The following is a 27,635-nucleotide window of genomic DNA, read 5'->3' on the forward strand; positions in this document are numbered from 1 at the left end:
TCTGACGTCCTGTGTCCCCAGTTAGAAACGAGTCACTGCTTAAATTTAGAAGAAAAATCATCAGCAATGGTGGTCGAAGGATTCGGTTTAGGGAGTCACCTTGTTTCGCCCAAGGAGCATGGGCAGGTTTGAGGGCAACGTCTTCCCCTTGGGTACGGAACTACCCCTAAAGGCGGAAGTCTAAGCAATGGTCAGCTGCATGACGATGCGGCAGTCAATAGAAACCACTGTATTAAGGCAGATAATATGTATGCATATGACATGTGCGGATAACCTTCATTGTCAATTTTTTTTTCCATTGTAGTAGAACTAGAAATTTAAGGGGCATTTATAGATAACTATTTGAAAGAGTAATATGCAGGACTGAATTACTGAAGAAGTGTTGGCATGGTCAGACTCAAAATCCCAATGAGTCGTCCAATAATCCTACATGAACTCGCTTACGAAAAAACGTTTTTATTGGAATGAGGACACTAAAGTGGCGGGTCAGTGATGCTGTTATTGCTTTTAATGATGGCAGCAACTGCAGGGTGAAAGTGCTACAGCATATGGGAATTTATCCTGAAGCAAACTGCATCAGAAAATTTGAACAGATGGACAAGGTCCGCATTGATAACAGAGTATGCAGCACAGTTGGCCACTAAGGAGACCAGAAAGAAGAAAAGAAGAAAAAACTTGAAAAAGCTCAAGAGGATGGTATACAGTATGGTGCAGGGTGCTTCTGAGTGACTAAAAATAAAAAAATTAAACGATTTTTAAGTGTGTTATAGTCTTTTGAAGCTTTGGAAGCCGTTCCTGAAAATTTACGTTTTCTGTTGCATTTTTCCCTAAATCTCAGAAAGCACCTCGAATAGAATATTCAAATTTTCAGGGAGTAATAAAATACATATCCGGAGTCTACTGCACTAAAAGAACATAATGTAATGTATAATTAAAATTATTGAGGATAACGTACAAAAAGAGTAGACAAAATTTTATCCGTGTAGTTAAAAAAATTGTATTTCTTAAATCAGAGGCTGAAATGCAATTATTGTAATTCAGTAGACTCAGAACATACAGTTTAATGTCCTGAAAAGTTTCTTGTCAATAGCTACGATGGTTCCTGCAATACAGGGAAGCCAAGCCACTAAATTTAACACTGTCGGGATAGGGCTTTCCAACTCCCTTTACTGTTGATCAGAACAGAATTCTTCGGAATGACCGCCGCCAGAATAGCGGAATTTTGTCCATGAGTAATTACTAAAAACTGATTAAAGTCCTTATTTTTACCACAAAGTCACCGCCACCCTTAATTTAGTCTGTATAGCGGAGAAAGAGTCAAATGCAACCCAAGAAACAATTTTTAAAACTACTGCATCATAAATATGAGATACAATGAAAAAGTCGCTTTATACAGTTTATCTAGTAAAATTTCTATACCATCAACTAATAAATTGAGCCTCACTTGTTACTGGTACAAATATCTTTACTTTCAGAAAGAGGATGCTACTGCACATTGTAGCTGTAATGTGATACAGCAGTTCGATATCGTATTAGCTGATTAATAGGCCAACCCCCGTAATTATATTAATTGGTCTCAAGAGAACCTGGATATCCTACTGTAGCCTGAACTCGCATTTAGATGAAGAGCTAATACTAGGTATGATTTAAAATTAAAGTATATCGCCTATGGTGATACAGTAAGCATCCTGGTAATAATAATTTCTTGTTCAGCATTGTTTATATATTTTAGCAACGACTTTGCGATTACAGAGAGTAGCGATTTTTACTGCCGTTCTCTGCTCTTCCTACACTCTTCAGGTATATTCTTCTTCCTCCTTAGCTACTGAAACCTCTGAATCAAATAACTAGTTACCACCTATTTTGTTTTCTTCCTACACTCCGAAGCCGTTTTTCTTGCCATCTTTTCACGTGTACTTGCAATTGTAGTTCAGTAACATCAATAACTGAATTTTGAACTTTTATTCCGAGTCTGGTTACTTCTTTACATTCCCTTTCCCTTGTTATGATTGCCGAGGGTATATAAAAATGTCACGAACCTCTGCCACTTTTTTGTGAATGCTTATACAATATATTACCAACCTATAGATGTCTGCATCTGCGCATTTCTTGAGGTCTGGTGAGAGTGTTCTCCTCTGAAGCAACGTTAATCTGCACAGAACGCAGAGTTGCCTATTAAAAGAAAAGCATAGGATCCCCTATGCACAGGCAGGTACATTCGTAGTCATACCTGGTGTGTAAAACGCCTCTGAAGGCTTTGGGGGATCCTATGGGAGCTTATTGGAAGTCGCAGCTTGTGTTGTCACCGAATCAGTGGTAACTATGGTTCACACGACTTACTTTGTTTAAAACCAGAGATTCGCTGTCATTCGTAGGAAAAATTTCCAGAAATACCACAAGCGAAGCTGGTTTCTTTTATTTTCTCTCCATATTGAAGAGAAGAAGACTTTAGGATCTTAGAACTCAAGTGACAGCCATTGCTTGATTAACATTGGCAATTATCTGCTGATGACAGCACTTTGTTACGCAAATCTTGTTGGCACGATCTCATGAACATGTTTAATAAGTTCCTGTGGCATATACACTGTAAGCACATGGTTCGCTTTACTATCGCTAGATGCAATTAACAGTCGTACCTTTTAACCTCCAAAGTATAATGAATGCCTCCCATTCTGCACCTGCTTTGAACTGACACGACTGTAGGTAGCTTTACAACAATGGATGTCTATTGCCGGAGCTCGGGTTCGGTATCTCTTTCAGTCAGCACCTCATACTTTTTGGTAAGAGGTGTAGATGTCGTACTCCGTCCTCTGCTTCCCCTGTATAGTTAATACGCTACTCACATACATGCAGGTAGTAACGTTGCAGAGAAACTTCTACTCTGGAGGAGAGAAAAACTTTGATTACTTTAGGTACATTTTGTGAAGTAGTACGTCCAATACATCTACTTGCAATAACTTCCTTTTATTCAACGTTAATCAAAGTAGCTTTCAAATGCGCACACAATGAACACTTTGGCTGGCTCAAAGACCCAAACATTTTGTTTTTCTTAGTTTTAAGTAATTACAGCATTTTCGGAATATTGTACTTCTGCTGTCTTTATTCTTTTACTCTGATATAGTGTCAATTATTATTACTAGCCTTTTCCTCGTAGTTTCGTCCACATATGCATTCAACGCAATATTACCAACACATTCTGCATCACCTGTTTCAACCTTTTTCTCCGTCACTCGACCCACATCATCCTTCTCCTTCTCTTTATTTTCTCTTCCCTAATTTCTGTTTCTTCATCTCTTTCTCCTCACTCTTTGTTCACCCCCCCCTCATCCTTCACTCTGACACTCCCGCCTCAGACCACCTCCTCCTCTTCCTGTTTCTATACATTTCCTCCCCCGCCTCTCTCTGTAAGTCTCCTCTGCCCCCTATCTTTGGTGCCCATCTTCTCCTCCCCCACACTCTTTGCCTCCCCTTTCCCCACGCTCTGTTCTTCTCCTCCTCCCAATGTGTCTCTTAAAACCCTCCTTCCCGCTTCTCTCTAACCATCCCCTCCTGCCTCCCTCTCTCCAGCCCTCCATCAAAACTGATACTACTCCAACACGTGATCTTAACGCAGGTCAGCCTATATCTACATCTACACCTAATGGTGTGTGGCGGAGGGTACTCTCTGCACCACTGTCTGATCCCTCCAACCCTGTTCCACTCTCGAATAGTTCGTGGGAAGAATGATTGTCGGTAAGGCTCTGTATTGCATCCAGTTTCTCGAATGTTCTCCCTGTGGCCAATACGATATATATATATGTGTGTGTGTGTGTGTGTGTGTGTGTGTGTGTGTGTGTGTGTGTGTGTGCGCGCGCGTGTATGTGGGGCGGGAGGGGGGGGAGAAGTGATATATTGTCTGACTCCACTTGAAAAGTGCTATCCCGAAATTTCAATAATAAATCTCTCCGTGATGCACGATGCCTGTCTTGTAACGTCTGCCAGCATCTCCGTAACGCTCTCTCGCCAGCTAACCGATCGCATGACGAAACGCACCGCTCTTCATTGGATCTTCTCTGTCTCTTCTATCAGTCCCACCTGATAGGGTTCCCGGATAGAAGAATGATACTGAAGAACCTGGCGAACAAGCGCCTTATAAGCCACTTCTTTCGTGGATTAGCTGCATTTCCTTAAGATTCTTCTGATGAATCTGAGTTTGGTGTCTGCTTTTCCCACTATCTGTTTTATATAAATCATTCCCCTTAAGGTCGTTGTGGATAGTTACACCTGGATATTTACGGTAGACGCTGTCTGCAGCTGTTTGTCATCAATAGTATAGCTGTACAGTAGTGGATTTCTTTTCCTATGTATGTGCAATATGTTACATTTATTTACGTTCAGGGTCAACTGTCAGAATCAGTACCATTCAACAAATCTCTGCACGTCGTTCTGCAAATTCCTACTATCATCTGGTGTTTCTACTTTGGTATAAATAACTGCATCAACTGCGAATAGCCCTAAAGAGCACTTGACGCTTTGTACTAGATCACTGTTTTTCAATCTGTTGGTCGCAAAGCCTTCCTCAGGGGGTCGCACCGTGCAAATTCGCTCACGTTCAGATCTGGTACTTATTTATAATAATGAATACCAATTTAATTTAAACCTGTTTGAAGAGTTCAAATACGCAAACACTTGGAGCAGTGAGAAGCAACACGATGTCTATCGATGTCTTCTCACTTCCGCGGAATAGAGCTAGGGCGACGAAAGTCACTAAGTCTTGTACAGATAGTATTTACCTCTGAGAGGTTTACAGGGAGAGGGGAAGGACCGCATCGGTTTCCGGGTCATGAATATTTTAAATCAACGAATAACATTACTATTTTATTGCCTGAATCATTGTAGTCTGCCGCTGGTTAAATTTTCATTTTCTTGTCGAAGGTTTATCACCTTCCTTGGGATGTTTAGTTGAGGGGTGACGCAGAAGCTTTGATGGTTCCGTACTCCCACGTGACACTACTTCACTGCAAATTACCCATTGGGGTTTACTGTCATGACAGTAATACCATACTTCAGATAACTGTCGTCATAAAGTCTATTTTTTCCGAATTTGATTTGCTTCCACCACTGCCACTTATCCCAGACGTGGAGGGCTGCTCAGATCTTTTAAGAAACTTGCCCCTTTTATTCTCGCTGAAAGCGAAGCGCCAAGACAATAAGCACGTCCTTACTTGCTGACGTTCGTACTGATAGTGGTAAGCGAAAACGCGCGACTGGGCGCCCGCTGACCTCTTCTCAACCCCAAGCCTCTGATGCGGCGAAGAATATAATTATACAGGGTGATTCAAAAAGAATACCACAACTTTAAAAATGTGTACTTAATGAAAGAAACGTAATATAACCTTCTGTTGTACATCATTAAAAAGAGTATTTAAAAAGGTTTTTTTTCACTCAAAAACAAGTTCAGAGATGTTCAATATGGCCCCCTCCAGACACACGAGCAATATCTACCCGATACTACAACTCGTTCCACACTCTCTGTAGCATATCAGGCGTAACAGTTTGGATAGCTGCTGTTATTTCTCGTTTCAAATCATCAATGGTGGCTGGGAGAGGTGGCCGAAACACCATATCCTTAACATACCCCCATAAGAAAAAATCGCAGGGGGTAAGATCAGGGCTTCTTGGAGGCCAGTGATGAAGTGCTCTGTCACGGGCTGCCTGGCGGCCGATCCATCCAATTTCAGATGATAAGGTTTCATAACTAACCTTTTTCGTAGGACTCTCCATACAATTCATTGTGGAATTTGCAGCTCTCTGCTAGCTCTGCGAGTCGATTTTCCTGGGCTGCGAACAAATGCTTGCTGGATGCGTACTAAATTTTCATCACTCGTTCTCGGCCGTCCAGAACTTTTCCCTTTGCACAAACACCCAGTCTCTGTAAACTGTTTATACCAACGTTTAATACACCACCTATCAGGAGGTTTAACACCATACTTCGTTCGAAATGCACGCTGAACAACTGTCGTCGATTCACTTCTGCTGTACTCAACAACACAAAAAGCTTTCTGTTGAGCGGTCGCCATCTTAGCATCAACTGACGCTGACGCCTAGTCAACAGCGCCTCAAGCGAACAAATGTACAACTAAATGAAACTTTATAGCTCTCTTAATTCGCCGACAGATAGTGCTTAGCTCTGCCTTCTGTCGTTGCACAGTTCTAAATTCCTAAAGTTGTGGTATTCTTTTTGAATCACCCTGTATATCAGCTCTCAGAGCACTGCGACCTTTTTTCGCATTGCATTTGATTTCTCGATCAGTATGGTAACAGTAAAGAGAAAATTACATACGTTGCCTTTGAAATCGCTGACATACTTTTATTATGGTTCTGGGAGGTCGCCAGAATATTTTTGCTTGGAAAGGGGTCGTGTATTCAAAAAGTTTGGGAAACACGGTACTAGATCATTTGTATATATTGTAAACAGCTACGGTCCTATCACATTTCCCTGCGGATATTGCCTTTACATCTGTCGATTTAGTTCCGTTAAGAACGACGTGTTGAGCTCTACCTGCAAGAAAGTCTTGAATCCAATAGAGGTCTGCTCCGATACTCTCTAAGCTCGTATTCTTTCTGTAATCGCAATGCGTGTCGGTGTCAAATGCCTTACTGACATCAAGGAACACGGCATCTACCTGAGCGCCGTTGTCCACTGCAGTGCGGATCTCACGGAGGAACAGAGCGAGCTGAGTTTCGCGGGATCTCTGTTTGCGGAATCCATGTTGATTTTTATAGAAGAGATGTTCATTTTCCAAGAACGTCATAATTATTGAGCATAAAACATGTTCCACAATTCTACAACAGATTGACGTCAACGATATACGTCTATAAATGTGTGGCTTTGTCTTACGGCCTTTCTTAAAAAAGCTAATGACCTGCGCTTTTTTCCAGTCGTTAGGTACCTCTCGTTGCTCAAGCGGTCTACAATAAATTATTGCTATAAAAAGAGCAAGTTCTTTCGCATAATATTTATAGAGTCTTATAGGTATCTCATCTGGTTCTGAAGCCTTTCCAGTACTAAGCGATTGTAGCTGGTTTTCAATTCCGCGTTTTGCTATCTCAGTATCTGGCATTTCGACGTTCGCACGACGATTGAAAGGAGGGACAGTGTCACACTGTCCCTCCTTTCAATCGTCGTGCGAACGTCGAAATTCCAGATACTGAGACAGCCAAACGCGGAATTGAAAACCAGCTACAATCGCTTAGTACTGGAAAGGCTTCAGAACCAGATGGTGGAACAACATCGGAAGACCGAATTCAGTAGAGCTGCTTTCTCTTTGTTATCTTCCGTTTCGGTGCCGGTGTGGTCGCTGAGGGGATGAATAGATGATTTTGACCCTCTTACTGATTTTACATACGACCTAAATCTCTTAGGGTTTTTACTCAGGTCGGTTGGTAACGTCTTACTTTCAAAATCATTGAACGCTTCTCTCATTGCTTTCCTTACGCTAATATGCCAAGGCTGAAAGAAAAACACACTTTCCCTCGTTTTTCTGCTCCTATTGAAGGTGGAAGATTGTAAAGCCCGCAGCGCTAAAAAGTTTGAGACCTGATGTTTCTTCCTTGATATTGATCCAGGGATTTGGGAGCAACACATATACACTTTGTTGTATATGCATAGGGAAGTAATAGGTATTTTTAATAGTTTTTATTACCAATTTGTATCCACTGGTTACATAATTATTAATGTGTGGGAGCTAATGACCTCACTGTCATGGGTCCTCAAAAATAATTAACTATAGAACGGTTTTCTCCAAAGAAGAAAAAAACAGCACTTTCATTAACAGTACGCTACCTATAATATTCTGTGTTTCGCGAGGAGCTATATGATGTCAGTAACTGATCCAACTTTTAACGTAGATGGTAGAAAACCCTACACACGTGATAACCTGAAATGCTCCTGCTGGAAGCCGACCAACAATGTATTTTTAACAGACTGGTAGCAGAAGACATCTTGGGCAGCGCATTAACTTCGTAAGCAGATATAAAAACAGCCAACATCGAATAATGAATTTACAAAGGTGATGTGTACAATATATTGAGTGTAGACACCTCAAACCGTCGCTAAGCCTTCTTCAGAACGTTAATGGAGTTGATGAAGACACAGAAAAGCTACATCCTTGTACAAGCTACATCCTTACGCAAACAGCTAGATTCACACTATTGCTGTGCGCTTCCGACGACCTGGTTGCAAGGACCTTTCTTAGGAGAAAGGGTTTCACGTTACATGCGGAAGATTGTGAGTCTCATATACTCCTGTGTTAGCAGCGCAAGACAATCTGTGAAGTACCTTCCGTCACTCTTCTCCATTCCCTGAATGCAAAGCAAAGCTGTTCTCTGTTACTAATTTGCTTTTCACTGCCTATCTGTAATCGTGCATTGGTCGACCGTAGTTGTCTCCATGGGTGTCGCATGTCATCAAACAGCGGAAGGTGATATCAGATGTTTCTTATGTTTTCTGATAGGTCTTTTTTAAGACAAATGACAAATTCAAGTGACATATAATGATTTACCTCTTTATCCCGCGCCCCCTTTCTCCCTCCCTCTCTCTCTCTCTCTCTCTCTCTCTCTCTCTGGCTGTGTGTGTGTGTGTGTGTGTGTGTGTGTGTGTGTGTGTGTGTGTCTGGCAAGGACTCGCTTTCTATTGCTGTCGTTATCTACCCCGTCTTTCGATTCTTTCCGTACTGAGGTAGTTTCTGTTTCTTTGTCGCGTTCCTCATTCTCTGAACGCCGTCAAACATGAGTGTTACAATTTCAGATTTTTGTGTACCTCAGCAATTCATACCCTCTAGTCCCTAAATTACCAAATTTCCTAATCGTGGATGTTTTACCGTATGTGTAAATTTCTTTCTCTTATGTGGCAAAATTTGTTCAGAACTTACACCTTTATTTCGTAGTTTCTCGGGAAACCCAGTCTTCAACTTAGTATAGTGACGGCGCAAGTTACTCCAGCTTTCCTACTGTCCCAATCTGGATTTTGAATAAGACGCTCTATCACCGCAGCGTTTGTGACAGCTATATCGCTTCCAAGTGGTAAAGTAATTGCTATCAGAGGAATACGACTGATAATTTGATGGCACCTATCATTCCGCCGTAGGTTCGAGTCCTCCCTCGGGCATGGGTGTGTGTGTCTTTCTTAGCATAAGTTAGTTTAAGTAGTGTGTAAGTCTAGGGACCGATGACCTTAACAGTTTGGCCCCTTATTAATTCACACGCATTTCAATATTTGATGGCACCAATAGTTTACTGTTCTTCGTCGCTAGACTTTTACTAGTTGGGTTTATCCGCATATCACACCATTCCGAAATTATCCGCCACTGTTACGTGTCGAAGAAGCGTTGAAGATGGGGAAAGGAAAACTCAGTGTTATTGGAGTCTCTCTATATTTCTATGACGCAACATAAAGTAGCCCCACCTACTAATTACTGATTTCTAGGTCCCACTAACACCCCTTTAGAGTCCTCAATATGTTTACTTCGTATCCTACCTGTTGCAACCAAACCCTATGATGTTACTAATATGATTTCCGCGGTTTGGTTTAGCCGCGAAGTAATATATCCGTAATGGTAGTAAATTGCTGCCTGTAACTGACGCATTAATGCAAAAACATGCCCACAATAATTAAACAGCATTAGAACTACATAAATATGTGTGCATCCCAACCTTACAACATAATATTTACTGTACTAGCGTTCCTTTCCTTTAAGTTTTATCTTGTAAAGTTCTTCTAATATCAACTTCTCTTCCAGACTGATCATCTGTAATCGAAATATGAATACACCTTTGGATCGATACTGCATCTGTTAGATATTCGTAGGCCGATCAGTTGTTCAAGATCTAAATTAACATACGTTACAGCACACAGTCTCACTTTGATTTCTCACCATCATCTAGCCCAATTACAAAAAAAAAAAAAAATGGTTCAAATGGCTCTGAGCACTATGGGACTTAACAGCTGTGGTCATCAGTCCCCTAGAACTTAGAACTACTTAAACCTAACTAACCTAAGGACATCACACACATCCATGCCCGAGGCAGGAGTCGAACCTGCGACCGTAGCAGTCGCACGGTTCCGGACTGCGCGCCTAGAACCGCGAGACCACCGCGGCCGGCTTAGCCCAATTATACCATTCTTTATTATATCCCGTTTATGAAAAAGGCGTTTTCGGTATGAAAGACTAACTACAGAGCACCATTTAAAAATATGTAGTTGGAAGGGTTCTATGAACTTTAGTTATAATATAATACACGTGTCAAACGTGTTTTTCGCTTCTGTAGCGTTACTGACCGACGAAAGAAAGACAGCTGCAGAAACGAAATGGCTTTGTATCACGTGCTGGGATGAGAGACATCTTTGGCGTAATTTACTACTGTTTCCTGTTCTTTCTAGCTACGTTTGCTTTATGAAATGCTATTTCGACAGTTAATAGGTAGCGTGATACTGCACAGTATATGACTTTCGCTGATCATCGCCAAAAGCTATTTACACGCAACGTGGACAAATTAGGTTAATCAGTTAAAGTACACTATATACATTAAATTTCAAGTCAGGAATCATTTTCAAATGTGTCTGGTTCAATTTTTGCCTTGTTTGTCATGTTTTGCCTTACTTGTCTTATCTGTTGTCCAGAGTGTCACGCTAAAGTTATTCTCATAGAGGTACCGTACTATAACAGCCAATAACTCGCTATTACCCTTTAAGCTGTGAAAGATCTGCCTGTGTCGTTATTCCTTGTTGTCATTGTCTTCAGTCTGAAGAATGGTCTAGAACGTTCTACACGCTAGTCTATCTTGTGCTAGCTTGTTTAACTGTGTACTAATTCTACAACCGACATTTGCCTGCTGTTGTCGTACCTTGATCTCCGTCTACTGTCTTCAATCCCTCCTCCCACGCTTAGCACCATTACCAGACTAACAATTTTATGACGCTTCAGGAGGTGTTATATCAACTAATACGACACGTTATATCAGCTGATCCCTCCTTTTCCTCTAGATGTGACACAAATTTCCTTTTCCCCCAGTTCGATGCAATACTTCCTATTCAGTTAGACGGTCTCTTCACTTGATCTTCTGCATTCATCTGTAGCACCACATGTCTAATGGTACTATTTCTGTTTTTTTTTTTTTCTTGACTGGAATTTTTATCTTCAATTTTCCACTACCTCACAGAGCTACTCTCCAGCCAAATAAGCTGCTATTGCAGTCCACGTTTTTAATTCTTGCTGCGACCATCACAAGTTATTTGCCTGCCCATGTAACTTTCTGTGTCGCGGGAATGGTGGCGTAAGGAATGGGTAAATTAGTGAGTGCTGGTGCATTTCCCTACTCAAAATAACATTTCATTCAAGATCTGTTTTTGTTTTCTAGGAAGCTTTAACTGTCTGGTCACAGCTTTTCTAGTTCTTAAAATTCAAAATTTTGAAAAGGTTATTTCGTTACGTGTGTCATTCGTACTACCATCGGGTAGTGGAATTGACTGCAAAATTACTGTTTCATCGAGTGTCCAATAATCAACAACAGTCGAAATACTTCTCCACGTGGTTTCGGCACGAGGAAAATTGTGGGTCATTATGGCGGTGTCGATGGCCTAACTACCCTTTTCTAACACTTTATAGCTCGAAGCTCTTTCATACGAGATGATAATCTACAGGAGAACCTGAACGAATTATCACTCTGCAGCGGAGTGTGCGTTTAGCGTTTAGTTGAAACTTCCCTGGCGGATTAAAAGTGTGTGTCGGACAGGGACTCCAACCTGGAACATTTTTCTTTCTCAGGCATGTTTTCTACCGTTTGAGTTATCCAAGAATGCCTTACGACGCCCTACCACACTTCTACGTCCACCTATGCCTCATATCCTAATTTCCTAGCTTCACAGAAGTTCTCCTGCACACGTTGCGGGAGTAACAATCGTCAAAAAAAAGGATATGGTAAAGATATGGCTTAGTCACAGCCTGGGGAATTGTTTCCAGAATGAATTTTCAGTCAGCAGCGGAGTGTGCGCTAATGTGAAACTTCCTGGCAGATTAAAATTATGTGCTAGGACGTTTCAAGTCATCTAAACTTTAGGAACGCATAATTTTGTTACTTGCCGTGAAATTTTGTTCTTCGCTCTTTGGATACTTAAGAATCTAAGATTCAGCGGAGAACTTGTACTGGTTTTTTTTAAGATATCGCAAATGGATACTATCAAGGTCCGTAGTAGTACTGTAAACTGTACATAAACTCTACACCATTCCTTTCAGAATATGCTGATGCAATAGCTCCATACTTAACCATCACACACAACCGCTCGCTCGACTAAAGATCCATACCCAAAGACTGGAAACTTGCTCAAGTCACCCCATTATTCAAGAAAGTCAGTAGGAGTAATCCACTAAATTACAGGCCCATATCATTAACGTCGATATGCGGCAGCATTTTGGAACCTGTGCGTGGTCAAACATTATGAATTACCTCGAAGGGAGCGGTCTATTGTCACACATTCAACACGGATTTAGAAAACATCGTTCTTGTGAAGCGCAACTAGCTCTTTAATTACACAGAGTGTTGAGTGCTATTGACAAGGAATTTCAAATCCATTCCATGTCTCCAGAAGGCTTTGGCACCGTACCATACAAGCGGGTTGTAGAGAAAATGCGTGCTTATGTAATATCCTGTCAGTTATGCGACTGGATTCCTGATTTTCAGTCAGAGAGGCCACCGTTAGTTAAACTGAAGGAAAGTCATCGAGTAAAAATAGGTGTTCCCTAGGTTAGTACTAAGGCCCTCTGCTGTTTCTTATCTATATAAACGATTTAGGAGACAATCTGAGAAGCCGTCTTATGTTGTCTGCAGATGATACTGTCGTTTATCGTCTAGTAAAGTCATCAGGAGATCAAAACAAATCGCAAAACGACTTATAAAAGATACCTGTAGGGTGCAAAAATTGTCATTTGGCTGTAAATAATGAAAAGTGTGTGGTCATCCTCATGAGTGCCAAAAGGAATCCGTTAAACTTCGGTTATCCGATAAATCATTCACACCCAAAGGCCATAAATTCGGCTGAACGTCTAGGAATTACGATTACGGACAGCTTGTATTGGAAAGAACACACAGAAAATTTTGTGGGGAAGGCAATCCAAACACTGCATTTTATTGGCAGAATACTTAAAATATAGGAAATCTACTAAAGAGTCTGCCTACAGTACCCTTCTCCGTCAGCTTTTGGAGTACTGGCGTGCGGTCTGGGATCCTTACCAGAAAGGATTAACGGAGAACATTGAGGAAGTTCAAGGAAGAGGAGCACGTTTTTTTTACTATCGAGAAATATGGGAGAGAGTGATACTGACACGATACAAGATTTGGGTTGGACTTCATTAAAACAAAGGCGTTCTTCGGTGATGCGGAATCTTCTCATGATCTTTCAAGCACCATTTTCTCCTCCGAATGCGAAAATACTTTGTTGACATAGTGACAAATGATCATAATACTACAGTAAGGGAAATCAGAATTCGCACGGAAAGATACACGTTTTCGTTTCTTTCCGCTCGCTGTCCGAGATAGTAATAATAGAGAATTATTGAGGAGGCGGTTCGATGAAACCTCTGCCAAACACTTAGATGTGATTTGCAGAGTATCCATGTATATGTAGGTGTAGATTAATGTTTCATGCTAAAATTTTAGCTTATTAACTTTCGGTTAGATATGAGGATGATTTGTGCCATCTTAGAGCTTATTATCTTTGATTCCGTACGGAAACAACTGTGTACAGCGACTGTATTTATTTCAAGTAGTAAAGGGTACAGCAATCAGTGGTAAATAATAATTATTGCATATCCAGATTTTGGTCCCTGTGTGGCCGTGTTCACTGCTAAAAGACATATAAATAACCTTTCACAACAAGGTAATAAGCTTGAATTATGAATTGTACATTTGCATAAGCTTTATATGTGAGTCGGTTTTAAAATACATATCAGTGAATGAAAGTTAAAACATTAAAACCGCTTTCATATGCACATCGTTCCAAGTGGACCTTTTGATGTCAAAGGTCAGTTTACAATGACGCCGCTGTTTAGTTAGACCACAGCTGGCTTCAGCGTACGGCATACCAACACTTGCATTAAGATGATTTTACAGTTCGTATGTTTTATCATTGTATTTATTATTTTAAACTTTTTAAAAACTTACGTACAGAAAATAAATAAGGTGGTAGTAACTAAAAACAGTGACAGTTGGTGTGATGAATGGCAGCTTGCTCTAAACGGGGACAAATGTAAGTTAAGGAGGGTGAGTAGGAACATAGAAACAGTACTGTTCCGATACGGTATTACTAGTATCCTGCTTGACAAGTCAAGTCGTTTAAATACCTGGGCGTAACGTTGCAATGCGATATGAAATGCAACGAGCATGTGAGTGCTGTGGTAGGGAAGGCGAATGATCGACTTCGGTTTATCGGGAAAATTTTGAGTAAGAGTGGTTCACCTGTAAAGAACACCGCATATAGGACGATGGTGCGACCTATTCTTCAGTACTGCTCGAGTGTTTAGGATCCGTATCAGGTCGGATTGAAGGAAGACATCAAATCAATGCAGAGGCCGGCTGCAAGATTTGTTACCGATGGGTTCGAACAACAAGAAAACGTTTCGGATATACTTAGGGAATTGAAATGGGAATCGTTGGAGGAAAGGCGCCTTTCTTTTCGAAAAACACTGTTGAGAAAATTTGGAGAACAGGCATTTGAAGCTGACTGCTAAACTATTCTACAGCTGCCAACATATATTTCGTGTAAGGACCACGAAGATAAGATATTAGAAACTAGGGATCCTCTGGAGGCATTTAGGCAGTTGTTTTTCTCCCGCTCTACTTGCGAGTGGAAAAGGAAAGAAAATAACTGGTAGTGGTACAGGGTATCCTCCGGCACGCACCGTACGATGGCCTGCGAAATATTAATGTAGATATAGATGGAGACTCATATTTAAAACTTATACAACTTTACATTTAATAAGGCATGCATGTTATCTTATTCTAACTGGTTCTTTACACGTCTTTTAGCACTGAAGATGGCCACACACTGACCGAATCTGGATATGCATTAAACATTGTTAGTGAGTGACTGCTCCGCCCTTTACTACTTACCGTAGAATTTTGTTTAAGATCCGGATTTTGCACCTATAGTGCACCTATAGTGTGTAACCTCCCCGTGAAAATATGATAGTCAATATTAGTGAAATTGTAACCTCCCAGCAGGAATATGAAAGTCAATACTAAGTGAAATGTCCCACAAAACTGAATAATAAAAATGAGCTAAGCGTAACCTCCTTGCAAAATTAAAGAATAATAATGGCCCAAATGTAAACTCCCCACAGTAATAAAACTCAATGATATTAAAAATGTGCAAAAATGTTAAGTTCCCACAAAATTAACGTTAAGATGAACATGATAAATTTTATAAGGGCAGTTGCGCTGACCTTCGGCCCTGTGCAATAATTAAACCTGAACACAAAAACCAAAATTCTTACCTCAGTAAACTGCATCTACATCTGCTCTTATTTTTCGGCACAGCTCCGTGCAATGCTGGCCCATGTTTAATTTTGATTCTTGGAGGGAATGCATAGGAAATATTATTTACCTTGAAATGAATCTTTTTCTTTAAAAAGGTTACTTTGTAGAAAAATTATTATTGGGGCAATTCTCGAACAAATTAATTACAATTAACAAATGTTATTAGCTGAGCGCAATGCTGCTTCATTACCTTCGATAACAATATACCTCATCCAGAACCGTGACCAGAGACCCATGTCGACGCCCGCTCAGTACAACCGTCCACTCGCTACAGCTACTGCCGACTCCTCATATTCAACTGCTGTTCCTGCCGACTCGCTACACGCAACTTCCGACTGAGTCCAACTCGCAACTGAACACTCGCGCGGTCAAGCGCAGACTAGCAACGATATATAACTCTCTGGTCAGAGATTCTGTCATGCCTCGCCATCGCTGGTACTGTTTCAAGTGATATATAACAATGGTCTTCTTTCAGCCTGATGAGTAGGGACCAGATTTTCATGCGACTGCATATTTGTTTCTCGAGAAATACGCTCTTTGGATTATATGTTCGAATTAATTCTTTTGTTACCTTTTAGGCATGGTTTTACAGCGCATATAAAGCGTACTTTGCCTGTTTTGTGAAGAAGCATAACATTTTCGAAATTGTTGAATCGTGCTGCATATTTTGCGTGTTTTTTAATTGAATCATTTATTCTTTAAAAAATATAGACATTTTAAATTCTGTGTTCACTTGTTGGGTTCTTGAGAAAGTTCATTTTTACGTATTTACTTGTGATTTTCCTTTCTCCCCGATTCATAGATAGGAGTTACCCTTCGCGCTTGCTCACATAGAACGTGGTCTTGGCTGCGATACCCCCCCCCCCCCCCCCGCCCCGTGTCCCTGCGGATATGCGCCAATATGGGTATTAAGGGTTAACTGGAAATGTGTGTTTTGAAGCTGGTAAAAATGTAACACTAAGCAACAGTTTTAACATCATTATTTAATTTCTATACGATGATTTTTTTAATTTTTCACTTCATAATATTCATTATATTTAAATTAAGACCTCCCTCAGTTACTTACCTTCAGTTTACTCCATGTTCCCTCTACAGGAAGTTAGTCCATATTTGTGGTGAGCGATAACTACTGACTAGTGGCTTGATGGTGTTTTTAAAGATCTTCGTAATTAAGTACAACGCCAAAAGTGAAAAAAAAGAAATCTCGTTTTAATAGTAAGAGCGGGAGTTCGAAGGAGATATAGCAACAAATGGCAAACTACTTCACTGTCGTGCGTGTGAAAAAGCAGTTGCCAGTGACATACGTTTCCACATCATTCAGCATGTGGACCCCAGTGAACAGAAAGAGAACGTAAGATGTAAATCCACGAAAAGTTCTTCCGTCCAAATTTTTAAGTTGTATTACATAACGGAAATTTTAACAGTTTTTTTTATTTGTGCGAAGTACTTTTGTCCACGGATATTTCTCTGTGGCAATTAAATAATCCTGTTCTGAGAAATTTCATTGGGAAGTAGTATACGGAGTGTCAAGTACCATACGAATCCTCAATACGTAAAAATTACACAGAGCAGTGCTACGGCCAAACCATGAAAAATAGAGAAAGATCATACTCAAAACAATTATATGTGGGTGTCAATGGACGAAATGCGTGATTGGATTGGATTGTTTGCGGGAAGAGAACAAACAGCGAGGTCATCGGTCTCATCGGATTAGGAAGGACGGGGAAGGAAATCGGCCGCGTCCTTTCAAAGGAACCATGCCGGCATTTGCCTGGAGCGATTTAGGGAAATCACGGAAAACCTAAATTAGGACGGCCGGAAGCGGGACTGAACCGTCGTCCTACCGAATGCGAGTCCAGTGTACTAACCACTGCGCCACCTCGCTCGGTGAAACGCAAGACTGTGAGGAATGGCTTATTTGAAATAATTTAACTGGGTCTCTTAAGAAAACGTACGATCTACGCCGTATCTACTTGCAGTAGGACAGTTCCAAGTAACAATTAGCTCCTTAGGTTCTACACTTTTTGCCGATTCCATTAATTTTCTAGTCACAAATGGCGCATTCGGTTCGATCGTATGTTGCTGCATGTGACTGACGCAACAAGTTGTATGATCAAAGCCGGTACTGCTCTCAAAGTTATGTTTCCCAAAAGGATGCATTTGACTTGTCTTTCTCATGAGTTACATTACGTTGCTGAAACTATTCGTACAAATTTTCATGCTATTGACAAGTTAGTGTCTGCTGTGCAGGTGTTTGTTAGAGCACCTTATAGAAAACAAGCTTTCAGAGCAGCAGCACCTGACCTTACTCTGCGCTGGACACATGGTTGATTGCAGTGATTTATTACACCGAACATTTAGAAACTGATGAGAGCGCCTTTTCTAAACTGGATCCTAAGAGTACAGCCTCAACTCAAATTACCCAAGACTTTCTGAACAGCGCAGAAATAGGAGCTAATCTTGCCTACATATATGCTCATTTTTCTCATCTTTCGGAGGCATTTGTTTCCAAGCACACAGACAGTACTGCTATTTGTGTTTTATTAACTGTGTTCAAAGACACTGTCAGTAAACTTGCTTCCGTCCGTGGAAGGGTTGGTGAAATAGTGAAGGAAAAATATAAGAGCATACTTTCAAAAAATCCAGGATACAAACAAATTTGGGGAATTGAAGAAATTTTGACCGGTAAACGCAGCATGTCGCTAACAGCGGAGCAACTAGCCCCTTTTGTACATGCACCACTAAGTTCCCGTTAGGCAGAGAAACGTTTCTCCCGCTACAAGCACATTTTGCGAGACAGCAGGAGACCGTGTTCTTTCGAACACCTGAAACATACAGTGACTGTGAACTTATAACGTTTCCTGGTAAAACATGCTTTATAACTACGCAATTACAATTTTATTTATATATAGGCACTGATTACGTCTGTGGACTCCGAATAATAATAGAATATAGACAATTATGTTATATTTTGTATTTGTAAAGGATTAAGTACTGGATTTGTGAAATAATATCTGTGTCAGCGAGTTCTGAAACCGCGACAGAAAAGAATTAGTAAAGAAAAACTCATAGATTTCATGACAAACAGCCATTATATAAATAGTAGTGTAAGAATAAAAATGTCGTTGTCGTCTTCTTGGAGTCACGTAGAGCGGAGGAACCTGTGACGCTATGTTTAACACATAGGTAGCTTTCATTTGTCAAGATTGTAAGCAGGACGCCATTAGATGCTGAATGTAAAGAAAGGTGTGTGAACTTGTTATTCTTCGAGTTTTAAATATAGTTATTTAATGAGAACTTGCATGGTATTATTAGAAAGCTTTCCTGGTATTTTACCCATTTATTTAAGATATTTTAAGCTTTTTAAGTAGTGTTCGTGGTGCAGAACTGCGACAGGGCGGAACGAGCCGCCGCCGCGGCAGATTAAAATATGATAATAAGGGCAATCATACCGCAATGAACGGTCAGGTAGAAAGTGAATTTAAAATTATTTCTTACAGCAGTTCCAGATCGGTGCACAGAGCAGCAGATTTTACGTTGAAACTTTCTGGCAGATTAAAACTGTGTGCCGGACCAAGACTCGAACTCGAGACCTTTGCCTTTCGCGGGCAAGTGCTCTACCATCTGAGCTACCCAAGCACGACTCAGGCCCCGTCCTCATAGCTTTACTTCTGTCAGAACCTCGTCTCCTACCTTCCAAACTTTACAGAAGCTCTCCTGCGAACCTTTTAGAACTAGCACTCCTGAAGGTAGGAGACGAGGTTCTGGCAGAAATAAAGCTGTGAGGACGAGGCGTGAGTCGTGCTTGGATAGCTCAGTAGGTAGAGCACTTGCCCGCGAAAGGCAAAGGTCCCGGGGCCGAGTCTCGGGCCGACACACAGTTCTAATCTGCCAGAAAGTTTCATATCAGCACACACTCCGCTGCAGAGTGGAAATCTCATTCTGGAAACATCCCCCAGGCTGTGGCTAACCCATGTCTTCGCAATATCCTTTCATTCAGGAGTGCTAGTTCTGCAAGGTTCGCAGGACAGCTTCTGTCAAGTTTGGAAGGTAGGACACGAGGTTCTGGGAGAAGTAAAGCTGTGAGGACGGAGCGTGAGTCGTGCTTCGGTAGCTCAGTTGGTAGAGCACTTGCCCGCGAAAGGCAAAGGTCTCGAGCTCGAGTCTCGGTCCGGCACACAGTTTCAATCTGCCAGAAAGTTTCATAAAAGCGCACACTCCGCTGCAGAGTGAAAATCTCATTCTAGATTTTACGTTGTTACGCGGGCTGACGCGTTTTGCTAATGTTGTAAACTTTAACAGAGTCAAAGTCTAAATACTTCCATGTTTGAAAAGGAAATCTTGCTCAGCAAAAATTCTGGACTGGTAAAAGTTATAGTAAAATCATTTTCTGGTTAATAATGATAGTCTCATGCTCTAGTATTAGCCGTGGTACTGATTAATAACTAATGTTGACGAAAAATCCGTTGCAAGGTTTGAGGTTCTTTATTCATTGCATACGGTAACTTCATTATTTTTGATAACGGAAATAATTTCAGAACATTTTTACGATAGTTGTAGCAGAAATGGATATGTTGTGCATTCTATTGAGTTACAGTAACAAAACTGTTCATTTAATAACAAGCCAGTTCCAGTATAATGACAACAAATCACATTTGTTCGCAACAACATACACTCCTGAAAATGGAAAAAAGAACACATTGACACCGGTGTGTCAGACCCACCATACTTGCTCCGGACACTGCGAGAGGGCTGTACAAGCAATGATCACACGCACGGCACAGCGGACACACCAGGAACCGCGGTGTTGGCCGTCGAATGGCGCTAGCTGCGCAGCATTTGTGCACCGCCGCCGTCAGTGTCAGCCAGTTTGCCGTGGCATACGGAGCTCCATCGCAGTCTTTAACACTGGTAGCATGCCGCGACAGCGTGGACGTGAACCGTATGTGCAGTTGACGGACTTTGAGCGAGGGCGTATAGTGGGCATGCGGGAGGCCGGGTGGACGTACCGCCGAATTGCTCAACACGTGGGGCGTGAGGTCTCCACAGTACATCGATGTTGTCACTAGTGGTCGGCGGAAGGTGCACGTGCCCGTCGACCTGGGACCGGACCGCAGCGACGCACGGATGCACGCCAAGACCGTAGGATCCTACGCAGTGCCGTAGGGGACTGCACCGCCACTTCTCAGCAAATTAGGGACACTGTTGCTCCTGGGGTATCGGCGAGGATCATTCGCAACCGTCTCCATGAAGCTGGGCTACGGTCCTGCACACCGTTAGGCCGTCTTCCGCTCACGCCCCAACATCGTGCAGCCCGCCTCCAGTGGTGTCGCGACAGGCGTGAATGGAGGGACGAATGGAGACGTGTCGTCTTCAGCGATGAGAGTCGCTTCTGCCTTGGTGCCAATGATGGTCGTAAGCGTGTTTGGCGCCGTGCAGGTGAGCGCCACAATCAGGACTGCATACGACCGAGGCACACAGGGCCAACACCCGGCATCATGGTGTGGGGAGCCATCTCCTACACTGGCCGTACACCACTGGTGATCGTCGAGGGGACACTGAATAGTGCACGGTACATCCAAACCGTCATCGAACCCATCGTTCTACCATTCCTAGACCGGCAAGGGAACTTGCTGTTCCAACAGGACAATTCACGTCCGCATGTATCCCGTGCCACCCAACGTGCTCTAGAAGGTGTAAGTCAACTACCCTGGCCAGCAAGATCTCCGGATCTGTCCCCCATTGAGCATGTTTGGGACTGGATGAAGCGTCGTCTCACGCGGTCTGCACGTCCAGCACGAACGCTGGTCCAACTGAGGCGCCAGGTGGAAATGGCATGGCAAGCCGTTCCACAGGACTACATCCAGCATCTCTACGAGCGTCTCCATGGGAGAATAGCAGCCTGCATTGCTGCGAAAGGTGGATATACACTGTACTAGTGCCGACATTGTGCATGCTCTGTTGCCTGTGTCTATGTGCCTGTGGTTCTGTCAGTGTGATCATGTGATGTATCTGACCCTAGGAATGTGTCAATAAAGTTTCCCCTTCCTGGGACAATGAATTCACAGTGTTCTTATTTCAATTTCCAGGAGTGTATTTTAGCACATACAATTAACCAAAGTAAACCAGTGTACAGAAAAAATGTTGGAGCGCGAAAAACTGTTGTAGAAGGAAAATGAGAAAAATAGGTTTTTGTAATTTAATGTAAAATACTCGTTTTATAGCATGCTTTGTTAAAGATTGTTTGTGAATCATTCACAGGCATTAACAAAGTCATTTTTGTGCTACAACGATGCCAGTTCATTTTTATATCTTTATGCATGAACAGCTTACATGCATGTTTCAGATTTTTTGGTGCATAAATGCATACATAATTGATTATTACTGCATGAAAATGCGGTCCCCATTGATATGGTAGCAGCAATGTTCTTATGTCTGGAAATTATATACAAGTGGATGTCACATAAGGTGTACTTGCAATAATGTACATATGCTGTATCATTCGTATACAGCGATGAAACCAGTTGACCATGAACTGAACCGAGGCGAGACTCCTGACAGCACTTGTTGCCTGGATGGCGTCTCAGGCTAACAAGCACACACAGCCGGCTCTAAATAGTGAAAACTTTCACTATTTTCACCGTGATGAGTCCCGTGACAGGACTCGAGACTGGAAAGGTCTTTGTGTTGGGCAGAAAGTTCAATTATCCTTATGCTTCTCGTGATTCTTGCGTTGGAATTCTGTCAACAACTACTGATCTTCCGCGGTAGCAGCTGCTTGTAGCTGTTCTCTTAATTGCACAGTAGGACTTCGGATGGATATCAGATGGATACGTTACTCAGAGTATTCATTCCGTTTGTGTTATGATGTAAACAGGAGCCTACGCCTGATACGGTAATTTCCGCTGGATTCCGACTAGTGGTGCAGGATGAGACACAGTGTTGCAGGGAGTACATTGCTCGTAATTTTCCAGGGGCGGCAGGAGCACATATGAAAGGGTTACGATGTTCTGGATGATATTAAGCTGATCCCCCCTGGTGGATATCAGGTGTGGTACTCCCATCGTCATGTTCCCATGCAGCACAACATCGGGCCACCCTCACATCCGAATGCCCCACAAAACTGGATCCTAAACGACTGGAAAAGGTGGCCAAATGTAGACCCACAAAAAATCCCTATTAAATCCTGTCAGGCTGCTAACGCTGTCTCGCACAATTACGCGTCTTCTCCTTGTGGATGAGCATTTGTAACGGGTCATGATCCTTATTCACTTTGCCAGAAATGGAAACAGGACTAAACACGAACAATATTAATGTACTCTAGTGGCTGTCCTATCTTTCACAGAGAATTACAGCAATTATTTATATACCTGCAAGTGGTGCCTAAATGTATGAATTACCGTTGACAACCGACCATATTTTCGGTACTTCGCGGTTGGTTTTTTTTTTTTTTTTTTTTTTTTTTTTTTTTTTTTTTTTTTTTTTTTTTTTTTTTTTGGCAAGCAGTTTACTTATTTTTATGAGTTGTTAACAGTATTTTATACATTAATTACCTTTAAACAAATTGGTAAAATCAATTGTATTCCTAAACAGCTAACACGGTACAAGGTTGCAAATGCAGGTTGCCTATCTAACGGCTTCTAGGAGCGACAATAATCTCATTTTCAATATTTCAAACTGTTATTGACCGAATTTAGAAATTTGAAATGCTGTGGTAATCTACTCATTACGGCTATAATCTGTTGTTAAGGCAGAGGCTGAAAATATTGCTTCCGTAGTAAATTTCTTTTGTTATCATTACCGGTTTCGGGGTCTCATAGGCCCACTCTGAGGTGACGCAACTGTGCTGTGGCCCCCGAGCGCCGCGGTGGACGTATACTAGGCGCGGTGTGCTTTGTGACACCTGACAATGGGCTTATGAGAGCCCGAAACCGGTCCTGCTAATAAAACAAATTTGCAAAAGCGATATTTTCAACCTCTGGGATAATGCTCAGTTGGGGTTTTTCCTCCAACAGGATTGTTCGCTGTTGTTAAATGTTTAACAAATGGTTCAAATGGCTGTGAGCACTATGGGACTTAACATCTATGGTCATCAGTCCCCTAGAACTTAGAACAACTTAAACCTAACTAACCTAAGGACATCACACAACACCCAGTCATCACGAGGCAGAGAAAATCCCTGACCCCGCCGGGAATCGAACCCGGGAACCCGGGCGTGGGAAGCGAGAACGCTACCGCACGACCACGAGCTGCGGACAACTTTTAACACAGGATGTCAAGATTACAGTTAGAATCTGTGAATACATATTGATGCAACGAGGCTCATGGCACAAAAATTACCTAGATTATACTGATTCACTGTTTGAGAAGAATAACAGTAATTTGAAACCCTTACGAAACTTTTTGTCCCTGGCATCCTCACCAAGTGATGAAAAGATAACGTTCATAGCTTACTACATTTTCGTTGTTCGTGCACTTAAACTGCAACATCAGGCATGACGTTTCAACTAATTACATTTGTACTATTAACTTCCGCGTGGGATTAGCCGAGCGGTCTGAGGCGCTGCAATCATGGACTGTGCGGCTGGTCCCGACGGAGGTTCGAGTCCTCCCTCGGGCATGGGTGTGTGTGTTTGTCTTTAAGATAATTTAAGTAGTGTGTAAGCTTAGGGACTGAAGATCTTAGCAGTTAAGTCTCATAAGATTTCACACACATTTGAACATTTTTTTTATTATTAACTCTGTTTGCAACACATTCTGCTGACAGTATGCACATATAACACATACAGTACCTGCATAATTATATTACTATTCGACATGTAGTTCGGGACATACGATATTTTATACATGTCAGTTCGATTCTTTAAAAAATCGGAAGTGGGGGTTTACCGGTTGTTAATGTTGGAGGTTGGGGGCTACCGATGTCACATATCATTTTCACACTGCCGCCGGGTGCACTATGTGAAACGCTCATAAAACACGATCAGCTTATGTGCGGGGTGTCGCCCGCACAGACATAAAACGCTCCAGTCAGTGTTTCCCGTGAGATCTTGATTCGATCGTTGCTGCGGATGATGACCAACACCAGCCAGCTCCACAATGGTGACAGTTAATAACACTGCATTGTAGCCGCCTCTAATTGAACAGTTCGTGTTTGCAAGTACCTGACAAACTTTCAGAGCTCTTTTCATTGAAAATGGGTGCTAACGAAAAACTATACAAGTGGTCTCTGCACATTGTTCACTCTACCTGTAGTAATGTCGTGGTAATTAATCGTCAGATACAGCTCAATAACATTTTTCCAGTTTTCAGCATATTTGCCAATAACAAAGCGTGAGAATGTTTTTGTTTTTGCGTACATAGTAAGATGATTACATTGACGACTGTACATCTCATATTCATAGTTGCCACGTATTTCACAAATTTAATGATAATTATGCTCATATAAATGCCTCTGAAAATGATTTTCGTCTATAACTAAACTGCTTGGTACTAATTATCTTATGAACTACTGTGCACATTTTGTCACCGTCGAGATATCTTGGTACTATGTGGGAAACCCATGCAAAAATACCAAGGGTTGTGTAAGGGACTTTATTGTCACAAGTCTATACAGTATGTAATTAGAGCTTACTTGTCTTCTAGGCCTGTTCATTTTATTTTATTCTTACAGGTTAAAATATTGCTGCTAGTTGAAAAGTTATGTGCCCTTGGGACACTACACCAAATAAAACGTAGCTATAACTTTCACTTTAATAGGAATAATATGTTCTCAGAGAGCTCGAAAAATGGAAGACAGCTGCCGTGTCTTTACGGGGTAAGCCAAATAACAGATGACAGTTACTTTCGAAATCATATCAAAAGGACTATCCCGGATGTTCTTCACTAATAAAAAGTAACCAGCAGTTTTCTGTAACTCTGTTTTCGAACTATGATAACAGGTGTCCTGGGAGGAACAGGTTTTTTATTTGTCAGACAGGTTGATGTCGTGGACCAAATGCAAATTCACTATCACCATAACAGAACTCCCTAGTTCAGTTAATGAGAGTAATGTTTAATGTTTGTTATCGAGTAGACAAAAACCTCTGAATTGATATTCTATTCAAACAAAACAAAGTGATGAATAACAATCAGTTAAAGAAAACGGCAACTGGTGTGGGTCGTGTAAGTAGAACAAGTAATATTTGGGGAAAGTCCCTCTTAATTATGTATAGTCTACGATCAAAAAACGGCCAATCCGAAGAAACTATCCGCAAAGGACGAAAACTGGTAATGTGACGTACATGTACAGACAAACAATTGATCTCAATTACAAAAATTTCACTGATTTATTGAAGAGAAAGAGCTTCAGAAACTGAGCAGTTCAGTAACGCATCGATTCTCCTCTGATCCCCGAAGAAGCAGTCATTCGGCTTGGCATTGATTGATAGAGTTGATCATACAAGAGACAAGCCAGATGGTAACGCTATGTCGATGACACGGTTGTAGTATGGACACACGGAGCAGATGAGCTGGACGCCTTCCTGACACATTTAAATAACATTAACCGGAACATCCAATTTACTATGGAGACGGAAAGGAATGGGCAATTGAAGTTCCTGGATGTGTGTCTGATTAAACGACGAGACGGAACGTTGGGCCATCAGGTGTATAGAAAGGCCACACATACTGATCGTTATCTGCATAAAGATTCAAACCACCACCCCAGACAAAAAGGAGGTGTAATGAAAACCTTGGTAGACAGGGCATACAAAATTTGTGAACCTGTTTATTTAAAAGATGAGACTGAACATCTACGGTAAACTTTCGTGAAGAATGGCTATTCTAGCAATGATATAGATCGAGCAGTTTGCTCTAGGCAGAGAATCAAGAGCAACGACGAACAACAGTCGCCCAAGGATAAAGTTTTCCTTCCGTTCATTAGTAAGGTCACAGATCGCATTGGGAAAGTTTTAAGCAAGTATGGGGTGGAAACTATTTTCAGACGCACCAGGAAAATAAAAGAATATTTAAGATCGGCAAAAGATGCACGACACCCTTTGGCTACACCGGGGTTATATAAAATTCCTTGTAGTTGTGGACAGGTTTATATCTGTACCACAAAGAGATGTATGAACACCCGTCTTGTTGAACATAAGAGGAATTGCCGCCTGGGTCACACGGATAAATCAGCCGTAGCGGAACATGTTTACCAGGAAGGTGATCATTAAATAAAATTCAGCGAGACGAGCGTCATATCAAAACCCTCGAATTATTATGCACGCATGTATAGAGAGGCTATCGAGATTCATTAACACTGTAATAATTTTAACAGGAAAGACGAAGGTGTTAAACTGGATAAAATTTGGATGTCAGCATTGCACCGCAAGCGTGACGATCGATTACTTTCAATCGTCAATGTTGGCATTACCAGAGACAATCTCATAGCCGACGCCACGTGATCGACAGTGGTGCCATCTGTACTGCCTATATAATCAGCGCTCCCTCGAATTCTCTTCGCAGTTCGCCGCTGTACCTCCGCCCGCAGTCAAGAGACGAAACGTCAGGGGAGAGTTTTATACTTCGACCACGGCCCATCAGGCCGGAAGTTTTAAGTGAAGATTGATAGAGTTGTTGGACGTTATCTGAGAGACATCGTACCGTACTCTGGCGTGTTAACCGCCAAAATCGTGAGCTGGTTGTAGGGTCCTGCTCCGAATATTAATTGGGAGGACGTTCGAAGACCTTGCTGGCAAAGGCAAGCACAAAGACAAAAAGTAGAATCCCTCGCCCTGTGCAGGCGGTCATTCTCTTACTGGTGTTAGGCCATGATAACCTGGCATGAAGGGCAACAAAACGTTGTGCAGAATATCGTCGACGTACCGCTGTGCTGTAAGGGTACCGAGGATTACAACCAAACGGATTCCGCCACTAAACGGAATGGCACCCCAAACATCACTTCTGGTTGTCAGGCCGTATTGTAGGCAACGGACAGGTTGATTTCCCACCGCTGTGCGGATCGTCTCTGGACACGGCTTAATTCGTAGCAGGAATCGTAACTGAAGCAATTCTACTCCAGTCACTGA

The sequence above is a fragment of the Schistocerca piceifrons genome, chromosome 3 (genome assembly GCF_021461385.2).
Source record: "Schistocerca piceifrons isolate TAMUIC-IGC-003096 chromosome 3, iqSchPice1.1, whole genome shotgun sequence".
In the NCBI taxonomy this organism is placed as follows: domain Eukaryota; kingdom Metazoa; phylum Arthropoda; class Insecta; order Orthoptera; family Acrididae; genus Schistocerca; species Schistocerca piceifrons.